We start from the raw sequence: 22,531 nt of genomic DNA on the forward strand, positions 1-22,531 counted from the left end.
AAAGTGAAGTGTTTGAAAAATTTCGAAATTTCAAAGCACTTGTAGAAAACCAAAGCGGGCTGCATATCAAAGTTTTAAGAACTGATAGAGGAGGTGAGTATATCTCCAAGGAATTCCTACGGTTTTGTAGAGAGAATGGAATACACAAACAGTTTACAGCTAGGTACACCCTGCAGCAAAATGGAGTTGCTGAAAGGAAGAATAGGACCATCATGGATATGACAAGGAGCATGTTGAAGGCAAAGCATTTGCCAAATTATTATTGGGCTGAAGCTGTACATTGTGCAGTGTATATTTTGAATAGGTGTCCTACAAAAGCTGTGATGAACAAAGTGCCGGAAGAAGCATGGAGTGGGAGAAAGCTAGGAGTCACCCACATGAAAGTTTTTGGTTGTGTGGCTTATGCACACATTCCAGATCAGCTAAGGAGGAAGTTGGACAACAAAGGGGAGAAATGTATTTTCATTGGATACAGTGAGGAATCCAAAGCTTACAGGTTGTATATCCCATCTACCAAGAAGTTTTTTGTGAGCAGAGATGTTCAATTCATTGAGGAGGAAGCTTGGGATGGAAGCATAGAGAAAACAGTTAATGTTAAAAACTGTTTGTCTCATGATGAAGATGATGAAGAGATGGCTGAAATATATCCCCAAACAGCAGTGCCAACACAAGGACAGTAAGGGACACCCTTGAGGAGAAATGAAAGTGCTTCTCCAAGCACACCACAAGGAGGAAATTCAAGTGCGTCTTCAAGCACTTGCACACCAAATGAAAGAGGTAAGAAATTCAGAAATTTAAGTGATATTTATGATGAAGGAATGAATTCATTGTTTGCTTTGTATTGTCATGTTGATGACCCTATTCATTTCGAAGATGCAATTAAAGATAAGAAATGGATAGAAGCTATGGATGAGGAGATGAATACTGTAATGCCCCACTTAAATCTTATCCTACAAATTGTGTTAATATTTACATTATCTGAAAATATTGAGAAATATTGGTCTAAAATAAATTTATGATTTCCATTATTCAAATTCCCCACTTACCTTCTCAATTTGAATATTGTGTAGGATATGGTCTCCTTCCATTAATTCAAAATATATTTATTCATTCACACACCTCAATGTACCCTCACATTTAATAAGGAGAAGACAAAGTCCTCTCCATCTTATCATCAATATATATATTTATTCATTTCACATTCCTCAATGTACCCTCACATTTAATAAGGAGAAGACAAAGTCCTCTCCATCTTATCATCAATATATATATTTATTCATTTCACATTCCTCAATGTACCCTCACATTTAATAAGGATAAGACAAAGTCCTCTCCATCTTATCATCAATATATATTTATTCATTTCGCATTCCCCAATGTACCTTCACATTTACTAAGGAGGAGACATGGTCCTCCCCATGTAATTACACTTCACATTCCCAAATGTACTTCCCCATTAAATTCTCAATTTTAAATTCATATAACAATTCCAAATGTACTCTAGCTTGGAAGAGAAGTCAACCAAGGATGGGTGAGAGTTAATGACATTAATGAGAGGTGGTTGAGGAAAGAGGGTATAAAAGGGAAGGAGGAAGGAAGAAGAGGGGGAGGGGGAGTCTTGCTTAGGATTGTGGGGGTTGGTTGTGATTGTTTGGCCTTGTTATGATTTTGGGAGACCTTGGAAACCTGTGGAGGTTTCTTGGGTTTGAGAGGAGGAAATATCATTATCTAGTTTTGCACATTCTTCTTGAGGACACACTATATCTGGTTGGACTTGGGCACGGAGGGCTAGGGAACCTGTGGAGGTTTCCTGGGCTAGGAATTTGTTTCCTAGTTGGCTGGGAGGTAAATCCGATTGGGTCGGCCAGAAGGAGCGTTCAGTTGGAGCTATCAGGCAAAGGTATCATCATCAACCGCCGGAACAGGTATTTTTCCATGGACTACTCTTGTTAAGTTGATATCAATGGAATGCTCACCTTAATTTATGTTGCTTATGATAAAATGATTAGATGTTAAATGTTTAAAGCTATGTGAAAAGGTCAGCAAGCTCCTTTTATTATTTATAAATTAACAAGAAAATAGATCTGTTAGTGTATAATAGATTGAGGCTCTAATAATAGGAATCAGGCCCTTACACATGGTATCAGAGCTTTGGTTCAAAATCTGGACCCAAAGCCTACTAAACCCGCAATTCATACTTTCCACAAGCCTCCTTGTCGTTTGATGCGAATCCCCGCCCATGGCTACTGGCCTTTACTTATGACAGGAATCCGTATTCCATTCGCATTTGGTTTGACTCTGACATTTCTTCCACTAGCAAAAAGCCTGATTGGTTTGGCCATATTTTCAAAGGCGCGGTGTCAATACATCTCAGGATCGAGTCATTCATCGATGCAAATCGTAGTGCCAACCAACATCTCCGGGCACATGAAAGATTTTGGTTTGGAGCCCTTGGAGATGTGCTCGGATCCAGAAATTCAATCAGACTGAAGAGCAACCAGGGAAAAATTATTGCTTCAACCCTGTATTAGTCAGCAACTATTATTTAGTTCAGAATGATCAATCTGATTTTCATCGCACTATTATACTTCTCACTACAACATTAAAATGGAATGCGAGATTCTTAACTTGGATTTGGTCCATGAATAGATGCATTCACTGAAACAGCGACAATTAGACGGAATACTGGCAAATCAACAGAAATTTAGTTATTCACTGTAAAGGCCATCTCTTACTCTTGGGCTTTTAAATTGATCTATGGAGGTGCACTTGAGCATTTCATTTGCAAACAAACAAGGACAGTTGACCCAATACGATAGCAATTCAAATTAAAATACAATTCTCTGCAATATGATTTGGTTTTCAATTTATATTTATAATGAATCCGTTTGTCTTGAATTCGAAGATGATTTCTGCTTACCACTTTCTTGCATTCATTCTCTTTTCACTCTTATTGGTAACGAAGGATCCCTCGCATAACACATTGCTTCGAGTTATGCCTTTGAGAATGCAGTCCTGTTGTTGATGATGGATATTAAAAAAAAACCAATATCTTCAGTAATTTAAAACAAGTTGTGCTGTAAAATCCAAGAACAGAGTACATAGGTGTAATTCAAACCAACGACACTTTTACACAGTCAATCCTGTCATGGTTGAAAGTTTCTCTGTTCGGACTGGTGCTTTCCAGATTTGCGTGATAACACGTCCCTATCCAATCTGTTTGTATTTTGCTTCAAATGCTCACTTAAATTTTGTGAAGCCGTTGATTGTGAAGATGCTCCAAAAATGAAGATTTATAAATGCTTCAAGTGCATGATCTCCAATTCCTGTCTAAGTCTGCCTGCCTGTTCTGAAAATATAACAAGCTTTATCTGAGAGAAACAGACATAAGCTCAAAATACGATAAGTAAGCCCTTTGTAAAGAAGAAATTTACAAATCAATGGCAAGGACAAATGTTATACCACTATAAATGTCTAATTCCAGACATGCTTCAGACGCATGCCCTGTGCTTCCTATGCATGCATCAGTCTACTGGCTTTCAACCATGGAAGCTATATTTCAAAATTCACATTGAAATAAGGTAGGAATGCAGTTAAACAACATCTCTTTGTCCTGTGATCCTAAGGTATTTACAGATTGTCCCTGCGGCCTTAGTCTAATCATTAAGAGTAATTTGGTGACAAACATGTGAAACATACGCAGCCCCTTGATTTATCTATCCTGCGGCCTAGGTCTTGTTCTAAAATACTCCTGTGGTCTTGTTTTACTAAACCTGGGCATGATTTCTGAATCACCTTAAAGTAAATCGCATGATTGATGTTTATACTTCAGCAACCTTGATCTACTCCTAAGGCATCCTTATATATGCGGTCTCATTTTTGGACAATTTAGATGTTACAATGGCTTGATGGTCGCATCGTTTGGATCTTTTCTCAGTGCCTCGTAGGCCAGCAAAGGAGGTGAAGTTCGTGCATGATCCATAGCATAATTGCGATCTGTTTGAACTCCATAAAAGAGCAGAGACTTATCTCGCATTCCTGGATGAATTTTGTGGACAATCTCTGAAATTGAAGTGTTGTCTGAGGCTCAGTTTAAGAATAGCTTCTGTGATAGCATTTAAGGCTTGCGACCTTGACCGGTTGGCATTGGTCCCTCATAAATCACTCGCTGGTTGGACCTTGCATGACAATTCTTATATAGCGAATTTGATTCTCGGCCTATTCTGAAAAGGTATCACTCCTGTAGCAATGTGTTTTCTCTTCAACAGTGAAAGGTTGTGCCTTATCTACAGCGATATGGATATGAAGTGTCTTGTATATATATTCTTGTTTTGTGTCTGCCCAAAGAAGTCGAACAGTGCAAATTCTATGCTTTCATCTTATTCTTCAGATCGGCCTATGAACAAGGAAGTTTGCACATTTACCTATTGTCTAATTACACTCTAATCATTTCAAGCGAGAGTTGATTCTTGTGATCTAGATTCAAATCTAATATATTCTTGTGGCCACATTCCAATCTATGATATATCACATGTACACATTAATGGCATGCCCGTAGGTAGCACTGAATGTGTGCACTGCACCAGCCTACAGTCTGATCATCCAATCATCAGCATTAATTTTGTCTCCCAGCAAAGCGGAAGGTGTCACTTGCCAGATCGAGTCCCATTGTTACCTTGCAGCAGCACTAGGGTTATATATATACCTGACAGGCATCAATTCTGAGTGAAAATTCAAAAGACAGATCAATAATAACGATGTCAGCAGTCGGGCCTTCACCATTTCACTATATCATTGTTATAAGTCATTCTCATCAAAGAATAGGCAGAGAAGGTATGCTTGAATGTTGCTTGTTGAATTGTTTCAGTTTCAGTCCCGTAATTGAAAGATGCCTTCCTGTAGATGTGCAAATTTGTGGACAGATTGTGATATATGCGTAGACCTGCAGTTAACCTTATCACGATAAAGTGACCGAAACTTTTCATAAATAACAGTGACATATCTCCTTGAAGAAATGATTGTTATAAGGTATATAAAACCTATTCTCGTGATTCAAGTATGAGAAGGCGTCCTAGTGATATACTTAAGAGTAACATCAGCTAAGACATATTACCTTGCTGTGACAAGATTAAAATCCAGTTCAAGCAACAAAATTTGAGTCACTTTGTTGTGGTATATATATACATCAAGGAAGGGACCAGAACTATGAAGGCCGAGATCTTGACTAGGTAATGAACACTATGGCTACATCAACCAATGGCAAGTATCAGATCCTTGAGGCAGAAGTCAGTTTGTACTTTGTCCTATTTCGGGAATCTGGTACATCGACTATTATATATATCTCAAGCATATTGACAACTTTTTTTAGAGTTTTGTCGAGTTTTGCTGAGTTGATGCTCATGATTTTTTTTAGTATGTGTTCCTTCATTTCTCTTATAAGTTGAGTTATTGATTTATTTTGCACCCAAATATTGTTGAGTTTGCCTTGAGTTGATATTTCATTTTGTATTCACTGAGTTTTGAGTCCGTGACATTGAAATTAACAAAAGAGTGAACAGTTTCCTTGGATAAGGTGGGATCCATGGACGTAAAAGTGGATGTAAAGATTCCCTGTCTGCAAATCCACCTGTTAAGAACCTGTATGGCTTTTAACTTTTCTTAACAATTATATTTCAATTGAGAAATATGTATATGATACATTTTCCCAAGGAAATAATGGTAGTTTTTGTCAGTCTTTTTAAAAATTTATAGATCTATGAATGAATAGTGAATGTCCTACGAGCAATTGCATATTCCATCATTGGGATAAACAATACTTGAGCTTATACACACAAATTTTATAGGGATGGATATGTCATGATCATTGCTTGTTAGTTGTTATGCCCCTGAACTTTACAGCCATAACTTTGGCCACCTGTTTTGCCAGTCAACACAAGTGTCTCAAAGCAAGATATATTCTATGTTTTTACATTATATATATATATATATATATATATATATATATATATATATATATATATATATATATATATATATATATATATATATATATATATATATATATCTCTCCAAAGAGAGATCCACAGTTCAGATGGCCACTATCAGTTGCTTTCACTTTGAAGAGCAAAATTTGCAAAATATACAAAATTTACCATGATAACCCCATGGAGCTTAGAACAGTGCCTAGTCCTAAGTACTATCACAGTTGAACATAGAAAGCTATCTATTGCTATGACTTTTGGCCACACAATTCCCCAATACAAAAATTAAGTAAACCATTGCAACAGATATTGAAACAAAAGATTTGCCTCAAGCTTATCCATATGGTCTTCAAGTAAGGGTCCTGCTTCATCTGCCCGTTTGTTGCTAGCTGTGTCTTCTATAAAGGGGTTCCTCTTAAATAATGGTAGGTGGATGTCTGTCGTTCACATCATCCATTACCACAGCCAGGCATGAGCACCTTCCTCATGAAGCCCTTGTCCTCTTTCCATGAATGGCTAATGTCAGCTGTCTGAATGCCAGCATTCAGTAGGTAAAGAGTGTGAGCTTCCTGCTTGAACTGGGTACAAGCATCCCCTTTCCGCATGCCACAGGATTATAACTATCCTACCACATCCATAATTTATTGATTTGATACCTTGTTGCCTGGGTATTTGTGAAGGGTTGAAGGCACTGATTCTGGGTCATGCTGTGACATGTAATCATTAAACCAAGCTCGAGTATTAAAGGGGAATGTGGGACTGCTACCAACTATTGAGAAATGTAGCTCGAGTTGGAACTTCATGCAGAGGTTTGAGTGTGAACATGCAGGAAGTGGTTCGAGACGCTTAATGTTTTAGGTTAACTTAGTGGTGGACATTTTGCAGCCACAAGAACTGCTAAGAAAGTACTCTCCACAGGTTTTTATTGACCAACATTGCATAAGGATGCAAAGGAATATGTGAGGTATTGTGATGAATGCCAAAGAAGGGGCCAACCAACTAAATCAGAGGAAATGCCTATCCAACCATTAATTTTTCTGGAGCCATTTGAAAATAGGGGATTTGAACATAAGACCTTTGTATTCACATTTACTTTACATTTTACAAGCTTGGTAAGTGAACAGCTAACAGTGTTTACGAATGAAGAATTCCAAGAGTGAACCTTTTCTTTTGTCTAAGCCATCCTTGACCTTGTTGGTTCAATTAATATTTCATGGTTTGCTTTTCTGTACCAATTTCTAGTTGTATTGGTATCAACTTAATTTCATCCATAATAGTGCCTTAGGTACGCATGTAGTTGAGATTGTGAGTGATCAAACAATAATCATGCCCTTAAAGTATGACATGAAAAACTACAACCAACAGTTAATATATCTCCCCTATAGATATAATGTGGTTGGAGGGATCTTCTTTAGGTTTACCATTAGTTTTAGGAATGAGTAAGGGTAGATTAGTTGGCATATTGGCCAATTTGGATAATTATGGATAGAAACCTTAATATTATTTGAGGAGATTCAAACCTGCCATATATGTAGAAGGCATTGGTTGGCATTGTAGTATTCAAAGGATGGGGTTGAGGAGATTAGTTCACTATATCATGTTATCAAAGTAGGATCAGACTTTCTAGGTTCAATTCAGTGGACCACTCGAATGCTTGCACACTGGTTGGTTTAATACTCAATTGTAAACTGTCAATTACAGAACCATCACAGTTAAGGTCCTTTCAGGAATATCAAAATTTTGGGTTTATTTCATTGCAATTTGAATCATGTGTGTTTTTAAGTTCCTCAAGTATGATTCTACCCAATAACAAATTTTCATTGAAGGATTTCACAATCTCAATGGATACTTATAGTTAACAATGATAACATCTACACAATGTTCCCTAGGTTATGCTGATTTTGAACTAAGAGATTACTGGAACGCTTACATACGTATCATGCATATCACCACTTTTTTCTCCCCAAACCACAATGAAACAATAACAACAACCTCCATGACAAATGCAACGATCGTTCATTGAAGGAGGATATGGATATTTTGTATGACAAGAGCTATCGAGGTTTACTAATTGACCCTGATGCTGCTCTATTGCAAGCCTATGCTGATATCCGTGCGCCTTGAGAGAGCTAAAAACATCATACCCAAATAGTTATAAGTGGCCTTTAACAAATCCATTGTGAGATAACAACATTGTAAGCATGTATGCCAAGTATGGCAGTCCAGGAGATGACCGACTATTTTATGATAAAATTCTAGGAAAAATATTAACCCATGGAATGTAATTATGAGAGTTTGCCACAAATCGGCTGAGCGGGCAATCACCTACACTGTAGTACCAAATGTAAAATGAAGGCATATTCCCAATTGACTTTACGTTCCCATTGGTGCTAGGATTTTAGTGACATATCAACTTTGCAATAGGGCAAGAAGTTCATTATCATATAGGCATAAATGGGTTCAATTCCAACGTTTTGTGGTGGATGAAATAATTTCTATCCTAAATTTGGATCTGTCGAGGTTCATGTCAAATGTTGAGAAAACATCTAAATTGAGTGTGGTTTAATGCTCTACAATGCTTCTCGGTTATGCACTGAGAAATCATAGATCATATAAGGAGGTATTCACATTCTTTCATCAGCTGTAGCTGGTGGGTGTGATTCTGGACTCAGTTACAGTGGTAGGTGTGCTCTAAGCTTGTGATCATTTAGAAACTCTAGAAGAAGGTAAATTGATTCATAGTTATGTAACTAGGAATGAATTTCAGTCAGATGCTTTTGTAAAGGTTGCTCTTATGAATATGTAGTGTGGTGTTTTGGAATGCCATGATCTTTGTGTATGTTGTTGAGGTAATTCTGGATCTTGAAAAATAGAGCAGACTGCGCAGAAGTGCTGGGAGGTTTCCAGGAAGAGTTGCAGCCTCAAAAGGAAGAAAAATATTTCTTATATTTTCTGTGAAATAGAAATATTGTAGCAATAGAAGCTGAAATATGGAAAAGGATCCCAAAAGAGTTGCTGGATATGATTTTAGCGAGGCTGCCCATTAGGGTTCTTGGCAAAATGAGGACTGTGTGCAAACAGTGGAAACATCTATTGTCTTCCCGTGATGCTTTCGAAGGACTTGTTCCAATTTGGTCGCTGTACTCCACCCTTGGGTTTTTTATTCAGTTCCATTGGAATCCAAAAGATGACGTGGATTCTTGGGTTATAGAAGAACGCAGTTCAGACATGTACAAAGTTCCTTTGCTCAATCACGTCGTTGTCGTTGTGAATACTTGCAAGGGCATCTTCTGTTGTCATAGAAAAGGGGATATGTTGATCTTTCCATAGGCATTCCCAGTACCAGGAATTGGGTACAGCTGCCTCGTCCTCCAATACCTGCTTTCGTTTTCAATGGATTGGCTTTCGATTATTCCACAAGGCGTTGCACTCTCCTGCTGGGCAGATATTCTAGTAGCAGGAGAAGAATTGTGATGTGTATTTATGATTCAGAATCCAACGCCTGGACTCAAGTTTCCATGATGGTCCCGGACCATATTCGGCCTATTGGAAAGGGTATCTTCTGTAATGGCAAGTTTTACTGGGTGTCTCTGCCTCCCAATCCCCCGAATCCCATCCCTAATCTCATGGTAGCCTTCAATATTGCCGACGGGCTGTGGACAGAAATCCCGTTGCCACAGAGATGCAAAAGGATTAGTCCTGAAAATTTAGGGGATTACAATGGGCAAGAGGTGCTAGTGGAGCACAAGGGCCATGACTCTATTCGCATATGGAAGTTGAATGAAGCAGAAGTATGGTGTGATGTAAAAAAAGAACCGTTTGGCAAAATGCAGCATTCCATTATTGGATTCAGTAGCAGTTAATAGCAGTGGGTTGGTAATGGTAATGGATCGGAAAATGAATATATCGATATATAACTGGAATGGGAAATTGATAGTCTGGCGTTTGAGATTCCCTTGGCCTCGCATGTCTCAATGACCAATTCGAGTATCGATATCAGCCTTCGAATCTAACAACTTATGGTGGCCTCAACCATGATTTATATACTGATCCATTATTTAGGAAATTTTAGATGGTTGTGTTTTATTTCTCCTAGTTCTTTTTCTAAATTTCGATGATAATTGAAGTGCTGGGTTTATGAATATATTCTTTCTTTTTATCATATATTACCAGCGTAACATTTTTCATTTACTCAAACTATGGATCCTGAAACTTTATTGACAATTAAATTAGAATTGTGGAAGTTAGTTTCTAAACTTGCAGAGCTGTTTTATCTATATATGTAAAAGAGAAGTAAAAGGTATGAATAGAGAAGAAGATTATTCATCGTTATATGCAAAAGAGAAGTAAAAGGTATGAATGGAGAAGAAGATTTGGAGTCTTTTTGGTGTTTATTTTGCAGTTTTGAGATGGCTAGTAGTGTACCATAGCTTGATGAGAAAATGGTATCTGGTGCATCAAGATGAAGACTCTTTTCTACTTGTAAGAAATATATGAGATATCCAAGTGTGAAGATGATGATAATGACTTTGTGAGTTTTGCTATATTTTTTTTAATATGATTCTATTTATTTTGAGAATGTAGTAAAAGAAAGAAAATGGTGTGATGACATGGATGAAGAAATCCAAACAATTGAGAAAAATGAGACCTGAGAGATAGTAAATCTTCTACCAGAAAAAGGAGTTATTAGTGTGAGGTGAGTTTATAAACCCATGAATGATGTATAATGCATAATTGAAAGGCACAAAGCACAACTTGTAGTCAAGGGTACAAACGACAATATGGAAGAGAATATAATCAAACCTTTGCTCTTGTACAAAGAATGGAAACCGTTACAGTTGTCATGGCAATAGTAGCTCAATACAAATGATAAGTCCATCAAATGGATGTAAAATCAACTTTTCCCAATGACGTATAAGTTAAGAAAAGCATTGTGTGGGTTTAAGCAGTTGCCAAATGCTTGGTATAGCTGCATTGACTCGTAACTATTGAGCAATGGTTTTAGTAAAAGTAGCAGGAAGCCAAACAGTTTACATCAAAGTTAGCAATGAAGGTGAAATTATAATTATTTGCTTGTATGTAGATGATTTTATTTTTACAGGAAATAATCTATCCATAGAAGAATCTAGATTAGCAGTCGAGAAAGAAATTTTAATAACAAAAATGGGCTTATTGAGATATTTTTTGGTATTAAAGTCGAACAAACAAATGAAAGTATCTTTATATCTCGAACCAAGTATGCAGGGGTTATCTTGGAAAGATTTAGGAAGTTGAATAGCAAGCTAATGCCAACAATTATTGCATGGTGCATAACAGATGGAGGCCTTACAAAGATGGTCTAGTGGGGAAGAATTTTCTAGTGAAAATATTAGGATACACATTTACCCTTATTCTAGTGTTGAATAAAAATATCGTGAAAGGTAATGTGTTGCTAGTTTTGGATAAAAAGACCCTCAACTTTCTTCGCAACTTTGTGGTCACTGGCCACTTATGAAATGAGTAGGCATCTTTAGAAATGCGGTGCCATTTAGAGGAAATACTAATAGCAACAGGGAAAAGGAAATTATTCCGTTCATTTAATTATTTTTCAATTGTCTGGTCATATTGTGAGCTGCAATATATATCACAAGATTGTTTTAGTACTAGTAAACAATGATTAAATATATAATAAATTTGAACCTTTTGACATTTACAGGACATTCCTCTCAATTTACAAAAAATAAAGTATGAAAATCATGTTGGAAACAGTTCTGAAGTTTGGAGTTTTTATTTTATTTTCAAGATTAATTAAATGGGTTTGGAAGATTGGGACTTATCTATTCACTAAGGTTTTAAAGAAATTATATGCATAAAACTTATACTAACACCTCCTAGTGGAATTGATAGTGCACTAATTTGTTGCTTGCTATTATCTTGGTTTTGGTACCACCATATAGCATATACGGGTTCAAATTCTATTTTCCATGATGGACAGTTGAATCTGTTTCAACTCTAATTGTTATTGAGGGGTTCCACAAGGATGTCACATGAGCATTTATGATGCCTATTTTAACATAGATAACCACCTATGTTAAGGTTCTATTTTGTAGTTCCATGTTATTTATGAACATTATATACATTTGGTTGGACACGTGAAAATTGATTGATGGATTGGATATTGATGATGGACATGTTGGATGTATGACCAAATGTATGACTTACTTGGTTACAATTTATCTAGTGCATGACTTGTCAAAGTTATTGTTGCATCGTATAGGCTTATATAGATATGATTTATCTAATCAATGACTTAGTGAAATTATGAGTTATCTATTGTAAGATTTATTTCCAGTAGGAACAACAAAAATTGACACGTGGACACTGGGCTTAATAAACATGATGTTTAAGATCATGTACCTATATCTATTTTGTGGTTGTATATATGCATGGATGAGAACTAAACTACAGGTTGGAAAGAACCATATGATAACCAAGATATACTATTCCATTGGGGAAGGTCGAGATGACCAATGAGGAAAGGTAAGATGTACATTGTTCTATTACATTTGGTATCTACTTGATATGCACTCTTATGACATGAGTAAAATGCAAATGACAGGTGGCAAGACGACCTGAATGGATTATTCGATGACAAGTCCAACCAGCTTTGTAGTGTGGTCCGTGCTCTGAAGGAGGGGTGGAGGTGTTTCCCACCGTGTATCCTCCGAAACCTGGAATCGTGGGGAGGACAGCTGAACGCTCCCCCTAGACGTGTGATGACGATTGCCAGATGCCTGTTGGGGAAAGTTCGGTTGAGGTATTCGATGCTTCCACCATGTCGGTTTTATCAGTGGTTAGTATGGCCGTTGCCACTGATAGAGCAGCAGAGGATGGATAGGGTGGGAACGGAAGTAGGTCAAGATGGATAGGAAGCTATAGATCAGTTGGAGACTCTTGATGGGAAGTAATGCCATTATCTGACTCATCAAATTTTAATGCTATAACTCTTTCTGGTTTGCTATGCTTTCAAACTCCTTGTATCTTTTCATTCTAACTTCGGGACGAAGTTTTCTGAAGGAGGGGTGTATGTAATGCCCCACTTAAATCTTATCCTACAAATTGTGTTAATATTTACATTATCTGAAAATATTGAGAAATATTGGTCTAAAATAAATTTATGATTTCCATTATTCAAATTCCCCACTTACCTTCTCAATTTGAATATTGTGTAGGATATGGTCTCCTTCCATTAATTCAAAATATATTTATTCATTCACACACCTCAATGTACCCTCACATTTAATAAGGAGAAGACAAAGTCCTCTCCATCTTATCATCAATATATATATTTATTCATTTCACATTCCTCAATGTACCCTCACATTTAATAAGGAGAAGACAAAGTCCTCTCCATCTTATCATCAATATATATATTTATTCATTTCACATTCCTCAATGTACCCTCACATTTAATAAGGATAAGACAAAGTCCTCTCCATCTTATCATCAATATATATTTATTCATTTCACATTCCCCAATGTACCTTCAAATTTACTAAGGAGGAGACATGGTCCTCCCCATGTAATTACACTTCACATTCCCAAATGTACTTCCCCATTAAATTCTCAATTTTAAATTCATATCACAATTCCAAATGTACTCTAGCTTGGAAGAGAAGTCAACCAAGGATGGGTGAGAGTTAATGACATTAATGAGAGGTGGTTGAGGAAAGAAGGTATAAAAGGGAAGGAGGAAGGAAGAAGAGGGGGAGGGGGAGTCTTGCTTAGGATTGTGGGGGTTGGTTGTGATTGTTTGGCCTTGTTATGATTTTGGGAGACCTTGGAAACCTGTGGAGGTTTCTTGGGTTTGAGAGGAGGAAATATCATTATCTAGTTTTGCACATTCTTCTTGAGGACACACTATATCTGGTTGGACTTGGGCACGGAGGGCTAGGGAACCTGTGGAGGTTTCCTGGGCTAGGAATTTGTTTCCTAGTTGGCTGGGAGGTAAATCCGGTTGGGTCGGCCAGAAGGAGCGTTCAGCTGGAGCTATCAGACAAAGGTATCATCATCAACCGCCGGAACAGGTATTTTTCCATGGACTACTCTTGTTAAGTTGATATCAATGGAATGCTCACCTTAATTTATGTTGCTTATGATAAAATGATTAGATGTTAAATGTTTAAAGCTATGTGAAAAGGACAGCAAGCTCCTTTTATTATTTATAAATTAACAAGAAAATAGATCTGTTAGTGTATAATAGATTGAGGCTCTAATAAGAGGAATCAGGCCCTTACAAATACCATAGAAAGAAACAAGACATGGGATTTAGTTGAGCTACCAAAAGGAAAAGAAGTCATTGGAGTCAAATGGGTCTACAAGACCAAGAGTAATGCTGAAGGAAAAATAGAAAGACACAAGGCAAGGCTGGTTGTCAAAGGATACAAGCAGCAGTATGGGAGAGATTATGAGGAAACTTTCGCACCGGTTGCAAGAATGGAAACCGTGAGAGCAGTGTTGTCCATAGTAGCACAAAACAAGTGGAAAGTTTACCAAATGGACGTGAAGTCAGCATTCCTGAATGGAGTGTTAATGGAAGAGGTTTACATTGAACAACCTCCAGGCTATGAGAAGAAAGGCCAAGAGCACAAAGTGTGCAGATTGAAGAAAGTTCTTTATGGGTTGAAGCAAGCGCCAAGAGCGTGGTACAGTAGGATAGATTCCTATCTACTGGAAAATGGATTCGACAAATGTGAGGGAGAACCCACCGTCTACATCAAAGAAAAGGATGGTAAATTACTAATTGTTGTGTTGTATGTTGATGATGTTATCTTCAAAGGTAATGATGAATATCTCATTGAAAATTTCAAAGCGGTCATGAAAGAGGAATTTGAAATGACTGACATGGGTTTGCTGAGATGCTTCTTAGGAATAGAAGTAGATCAAAATGAAAATGGGATTTTTATCTCACAGGAAAAATATATTAATGAAGTATTGGAAATATTTAATATGCAGGACAACAAGGCAACAATCACTCCCACAGTGATGGGATTAAAACTCAGCAAAGAGGACAACAGCAAGGATTTTGATCCTAATTTGTACAAGAGCATAGTTGGCAGCCTCATGTATTTAACTGCAACTAGGCCAGATATAATGTTTGCTGTTAGTTTAATTTCTAGATTTATGGAGAGGCCAAAAGAAGCACATTGGTAGGCAGCAAAAGGAATTCTGAGGTATGTTAAAGGTACTGAAAGGTTTGGCATTTTATATACTATCGCAGAATGTTCAGATTTAATTGGATACACTGATAGCGATTGGGCTGGAAGTGTAGATGATCAGAAAAGCACATCCGATTATGTATTTCACATGGGTTCAGGAGCTATTTCATGGGCTTCTAAGAAACAGCCTATTGTAGCATTATCTACAACAGAGGTAGAATATGTGGCAGCTACAGCAGCAGCATGTCAAGCAGTTTGGATGAGAAGGATGTTAAGGAGCTTAGGACAAGAGCAGGCAAAAGGGTCGGTGATTTTTTGTGACAATAGCTCAGCTATTGCATTATCCAAGAATTTGGTGTTTCATAAGAGAACGAAACACATTGACACAAGGTTTCACTACATCAGAGAATTGGTAAGCAATGGAGAAATTATTTTACAACATTGCAGAACTCAGGAATAGGTAGCACACATTCTAACAAAGCCATTGAATCAGAAGAGCTTTGAATTTTTGAGGAAGTGTTTGGGTATGACTGAACGCCCAGCAGTTGAAATTAAAGGGGAGTGTTGAAATATTAATTTCACATGCGCATTTATTTTTACAAAACAGCTGAGGAAAACCACCAACCTCCATCGGACCGCTTTTGCTAAAGGACTCGTATTCCCTGAAACTCACCCGATGCAATCACTTTTTGACGCGTGTTCCTCTGTATGTTTCCAAAACAGCTTTTCATCGGGACATAACGTTCAACAAATAAGGGGCGTCTGATATTGTTCCGAACCGTTCGATTGAAAGGATGGTGGATGTCCGTCCGATTAATCTAAAGCTGCATTCAGGCCTGCAGGAAATGACATTGCGTGAAGTTTTTGGTTGACCGCCAGTAAAATATAAATGAAATTAAATGTGTTCGTAGAGTATTGGTAAAAGTTTTAATTTTAATGTTTTTTATTTCTTACGGAGGTATGGGCCTAGTAAAAACATATTTACGTGTTATGTTTTTTTTTATGTATTGTATAGGCATTGTAATGAAAAGGTGAAAGCGCATAGCAGTGCGAAGGAAAAGCAAGCAGTGCTTAATGTCTTTTGTGCTGGAGGTTTTGTAATACGCAGGAGCGTATAATGAATTTCTTTTGAAGAATATGTGAAGTGAGTGAAACGCACAACAACGCTGATATATGATTTTTTTTACAGCAGTATATGTAATTTTTTTTTTTTTTACAACAGTGAATGTAAAAGAGATTTTTACACACAGCAGTGTAAAATCTCAAGAGGAGACAGAGTAATGTTTTCTGTTGTTGAAATGTTTTTTTTGGTGAATCCCTATGAGAGAAAGAGAATGAATTTTGTATCAGGAATTTTATTTTAATGAATACAAAGCTTTTGTGGGTGTATGTAATACTCTGTTCTCAGAAATCAGTTATAACTTCCCTGTGTTAAGATCCTAGAGATAAACAGAGCATTGTCTCTGTGTTTAGTTAATTTGTTTTTAGAATTTTACCAGAAAAATTCACAACACCGACGTGCGGAAAAGAATCGACTGTTTAGTTATATGTCTCTACAGTTATTCGTTTGATGCGAATGTAAGTTGCAATACAAAAGATTGTTCGGTTGTTGTCACAATGCTTTTGCTGTCTAATCCGTCTGGGTCAGTCAGGATTATGTAGGTTTGAGAGTTGTTTTAGGTTATTATTGTTTCCCTTGAAAACATGTTGAATTTTCTAAAGAAAAATCTTATGGCCGGAATTTGCCTGGAGAGGTGTTTTCCCATAGAAGAGATGCTCTATCCACGCAAATATTACACAAAAATAAAAATAAAAGTAAAATTTAAAATTATAATAATTATTATAATTTTAAGTAAAGATATTATGGAGAAATCACATAGAATTCATAGAGTCAACGACTTTCGAAGCTGAATTCTATGTGATTTTTCTGGAAGATCTTTACTTAACATCATCAACTACATAATGTTAAAAAAAAATTACACAGAGAGCAGAGTAGTGACTTTCGTGAAGCTGGATTTTCCAGCGACAGACTTAAAAAACACAGTGTTACTCACAGCAAAAAAAAAAACAAAGTAGAACAGAGCATTCTCCACCATTTTCTCCACAGAGACTCTTGTTCTTTTTTTCTCTAACTTGAAAAATGACTTTTACATGCTTCTTTATCTCAACATACAATTTTTTACATTAATGCATGACTGAACAAATAATTAATACATTGTTGTTGTTGAGTGTAGACAGTAATCACGTGGAGTGTGCGCAATGGTCACAGAATGAATGCTTGCCCATATCTATTTACCAAAATACATTAAATGCCTTAAATACATTTTTGTATTGCTGAATGGTTTGTGCGGCACTTATGTTTTCACTTCAGTCCTTCCATCTTTAAATAGAGACGCAACCTGCAAAAATACTTTTGATAAGTATGGTTGTTTTTAGGGTTTTAACGCCGTGGTCGGGATTAATATTTTCAACACTACCCCTTAATCACAATTGTTGCCATTGACAATTCCCAAATAGTTTCTGAGATAAACAAAACTTTCACGTGGCAATGGCTTTGTGAAGATATCAACAAATTGATCATGTGACCTTCAATGCTACAATACAATTTCATCATTGTTAATCAACTCTATAATAACATGATATTTAACATCAATATGCTTGGTCCTCTTGTGAAGGACAAAATTATTTGACAATGCAATTGCTGAGGTGTTGTCGCAGAAAATAGTGGTTGTTCCCTCTTGGTCATGACGAAGATCCCTCAACATCCTTCTCATCCAAATTGTCTGACATGCTGCTGCTGTTGCTGTGACATATTCAACTTCTACTGTTGACAGTGACACTATTGGCTACTTCTTGGAGGCCTATGAAATGGCTTCGCAACCCAAATGAAAAACATATCCTAACATGCTCTTTCTATCATCGACACTTCCAACCCAATCACTTTTAGTGTAACCAACCAGCCTGAAATCACTTGTTGTTGTGTACAAAAAGCCATAATGTTTTGTCCTATTGACATACCTTAAAATCCTTTTCACTACTTGCCAATGTTTCTCCTTGGGTGTCTCCATAAACCTCAAAACCAAACTTACTGCATACATTATATCTGGCCTAGTGGCGGTCAAATACATCAAGATGCCTATCGTGCTTTTGTATAATGTCGGATTAACATTGATGTTGCAATCTTCTTTGCTCAACTTCAACCCCATGATAGTTGGAGTTGGTGTGGGATTGTTGTTCCACATTTTAAACCTCTTCAAAATGTCTACCACATACTTTGCTTGAGAGATTAAAATGCCATTCTCTGTTCGCTTCACTTCTATGCCCCAAAAATATCTTAATAGTCCCAATTCAATTATTTCAAATTCACTCTTCATGACTTGTTTGAAATCAACGATGAGGAAATCATCACTGCCTATAAAAATCAAGTCATCTACATATAAGACAACAATAAGAATCTTACCTTCACTCTTTGATGTAGAGAGTAGGCTCACCGTTACATTTGTCGAAACCATTGTCCAACAAGTAGGCATCTATCCTGCTATACCTTGCGTGCGGTTATTTTTTAAGCCCATAAAGAGCTTTCCTCAACTGATACACTTTGTCTTCTTGGCCTTCTTTCTCATAACCAGGCGGTTGCGCAACATACGCTTCTTCTTTCAGCGCCCCATTCAAGAACGTTGATTTTACATCCATTTGATACACTCTCCATTTATGTTGCGCGACAATCGCCACAACTGCGCACACTGTTTCCATCCTCACGACTTGCGCAACCGTCTCTGCGTAATATCTTCCATGTTGTTGCCTATAGCGTTTGAAAACTAGCCTTGCTTTGTGTCTTTCAATCTTTCTCTCAATGTTTCTTTTGGTCTTATAAACCCACTCCACTCGAATGACATGTTTTCCTTTCGGAAGGTTCACTAACTCCCATGTGTCATTCCTTTCTATTGCTTCCATTTCTTCCTCCATTGCCACAACCCATTTTCTTATTTGACTGCATCCTCAAATTGGATCGGGTCATCTACATGACAAAACTAGGCAAATAAGGAATTCATGCCAATTCTATTATAAACTTCATCTTGCTCATAAATTTCATTTAAATTTCTGAATTTTGGTTTTCTTGTGCTTGCTGAAGATGGGCTTGACATGTCACTTGGTGTTACGCTTTGCGGTGTGCTTGGAGAATCACTTGCTTGGTTGCGCGAAGCTGTCCTATTATTTGTTGATGGTGTTGCTTGCTGCCTGGTATGTTGCGCTTGAATAGGAGTAGAGGGAGTCACTGTTGAGGAATTATCTGTTGCTGTTAATTCCTCTTTTTCCTCATGTGGAATACATGCTTTGAAATTGACTCTCCTCTAAAATTCCATCCCATGCTTCCTCTTCTATAACATGCACATCTCTGCTAATTATGACCTTCTTGGTTAATGGATTGTAGAGTTTGTATGCCTTGGATTCATCACTGTATCCAATAAATATACATTTCACCCACCTTGCTGTCCAACTTCTTCCTTAACTTATTCAGGACATGTGCATATGCTAGACATCCAAAAACTCTCATGTGGGCAACACTATGCTTTCTTCCACTCAATGCTTCTTCAGGAACTATGTTATGGATGCTTTTGGTTGGACATCTATTCAAGATATATGTTGCAAATGCCTTTGCTTCATCATACTCCTTGCCATTTCCATAATGGTCCTATTATTCCTTTCGGCCACACCATTTTGCTGAGGTGTATACCTTGTTGTAAATTGCTTGTGAATTGCATGCTCCCTGCAAAATCGAAGGAAATCATTTGAGATGTATTCTCCACCTCTGTCAGTCCTGACGACTTTGATGTAGTGTCCACTTTGCTTCTCAACAAGAGCTTTGTATTAGTGAAAGCACTCAAACACTTCACTTTTTTGTTTTAGGAGATAGGCCCATGTCTTCCTTATGCAGTCATCTATGAAGGTCAATACATAGTGGCTGCCACTAATTGATTGTGTCTGCATTGGTCCACATAAATATGAGTGGACAATCTCCAAAGGTGCCTTGGCCCTTATTGACTTTCATATCGGAAATGTCTCTCTATGTTTCTTGCCCAAGATACATCCTTCACATAGGCTGTCCGGTTTTTCTATGAGTGGAAAACCCTTCATCATGCCTTTCCTATGTAGCAAATTAAAACCTCGAAAGTTGAGATGACCAAATCTCAAATTCCATAACCAATTTTCATCTTTTACCTCTGCTTGAAAGTTGACTTGTGTGACAGCTGCCTCTTTTCTTCCATTCTCTTGTGAGTTCATTAAGAGTTGTGCTTGTGCACCTTCTTTCTACAAATTTGATTTTAATTTTAGGGGAAACATTCTATTGTTTGTCATTTGAACCTTTGCAATCAGCTATCTGTTTGGAGGTCTATCCAAAATTGTGAACACATCATTTTTGAAGAAGACAATGTAGCCCTTTTGCATGAGTTGTCCAATGCTTATGAAGTTATGTTTCAGATCAGGGACAAAGTAAACATTTGAAATGTACTTCTTCTCCCCCTTCTTTGTTAGGATATTAATTCTACCTTTTCCCATGACAGAGACTTTGCTATCAGTCCCTAATTTCGCTTCAGATTTCACACTTTCATCTAGATTGGAAAAAGTTTCTATGTTTCCTGACATGTGGTTGCTACACCCTGAATCTAGATACCATATATCACTATTTTTCTTGTGCTACATTACAAGCTAAAAACATGTTATCATGGTTCTAATTTTCTTTTGTGAAATTTACACTTGGTTTGTTACTAATGTCATATTGCTTCTTTCTACATTCAATTTCATAATGACCATACTTCTTACAGTAATGACATTGAACTTGAGATTTATCATACCTCTGACCTTGTGCTTGATTTTGGCTTGGGCCTTGACTTGGATTTTGATTGTTGCCTCTTCCACTTGAGCTTGAAGGGCTGCTTCTTCCTCTTCCTCTAGCATATGATCTTCCTCTACCTCGACCTTGACCAAATGATACTTTTGTCTTGAAGGCATGCTCCAATGAGGAGCTTGTTGCTCTATTCAGTCTATGTTCATGAGAAATCAGTGATGCATTAAGCTCATCGACTGAGAACTGTGAGAGATCCTTTGTCTCTTCTATGGCCACAACAATGGCATCAAACCTTGCTAGAAAACTTCTCAAAACTTTCTCAACTATTCTTCTTTCCTCAAGTGTCTCACCATGAGACTTGATTTTAGTAACCATCCCACTTACATGTGTAAAAAATGAGTCTACATTCTCATACTCTTTCATACAAAGTGTTTCAAGGTCTCTTCTCAACATTTGCAGCTTTTTTTTCTTTTTGCAATGCCTTTGTAGGCTATCTGGAGGGTGTCCCATGCTTGGTTGGACTTCATTGCTGCTGCAACCCTTGGGAAAATATTTTCATGAACTGCTTGAAAAAAGTAGAAGAGGGATTTTGCATCCTTCTTCTGGTTGTCCCTTAAAAAATATCTTTCTGCTTGAGATAAGGCATTGTATGTTGCTGCATTTGCTGGTTCTTGAAAACCATTCTCCACGGAATCCAAAATGTCTTGAGAAGAGAAGCCTTCACTTTAATAGCCCAATAATGATAATTTTTTCTATTAAACTGAGGTATTTGAGGATTAGTCCAACTTGTGCTTTGTTTTCATTTCTGAGTGAAAAAAAATTTCTACTTGTTGGTAAATACGCTAAAATGCTAAAAACAATCTTCCCCTCAAAACAATTTTAACTGCTAGTAAAAACACTTGCTTTTACGCTAATAGAGTTTAACCCAATCTCATACCATGTTAATTTTTTTTTTACGCGGAGAGGCAGAGTAGTGACTTTCACGAAGCTGATATCAGGCAGCAACACAGTAATAATTGAATTCTAAATCATGAAAATACATTCATATGAGACTGTGGCTCATTCACCAAGTAAAACAAATGTTTTACAATGATTTACACTTCATGTTGACTAACACACATTAAACAGTCACTGTTGTTTTTCACCCACCCAGAAAAATTTTCTCCACCATAATGACTTTTACATACTTCTTTATCTCAACATACAATTTTTTACATTAATGCATGAGAGAGCAAATAATTAATACATTGTTGTTGTTGAGTGTGGACAATAATTGCCCAGGTGTTTGTGGAGTGTGGGAAAATAGTCACGGAATGAATGCTTGCCCGTATCTATTTACCAAAATACAGTAAATGCCTTAAATACTTTGCTGTGTTGTGGAATGGTTCAACTCGTACTTATGTTCTGGCTTCACCTAGTACTTCTTCTGGCTTCAGTCCTTCCATCTTCAAACAAAGATGCAACGTGAAAACCTTACATCTTCAAACAGAGACGCAACATGCAAA

The sequence above is a fragment of the Pinus tabuliformis genome, chromosome X (assembly GCF_031772625.1).
Source record: "Pinus tabuliformis cultivar Carrire ecotype Pingquan chromosome X, CPIR1, whole genome shotgun sequence".
NCBI lineage: Eukaryota > Viridiplantae > Streptophyta > Pinopsida > Pinales > Pinaceae > Pinus > Pinus tabuliformis.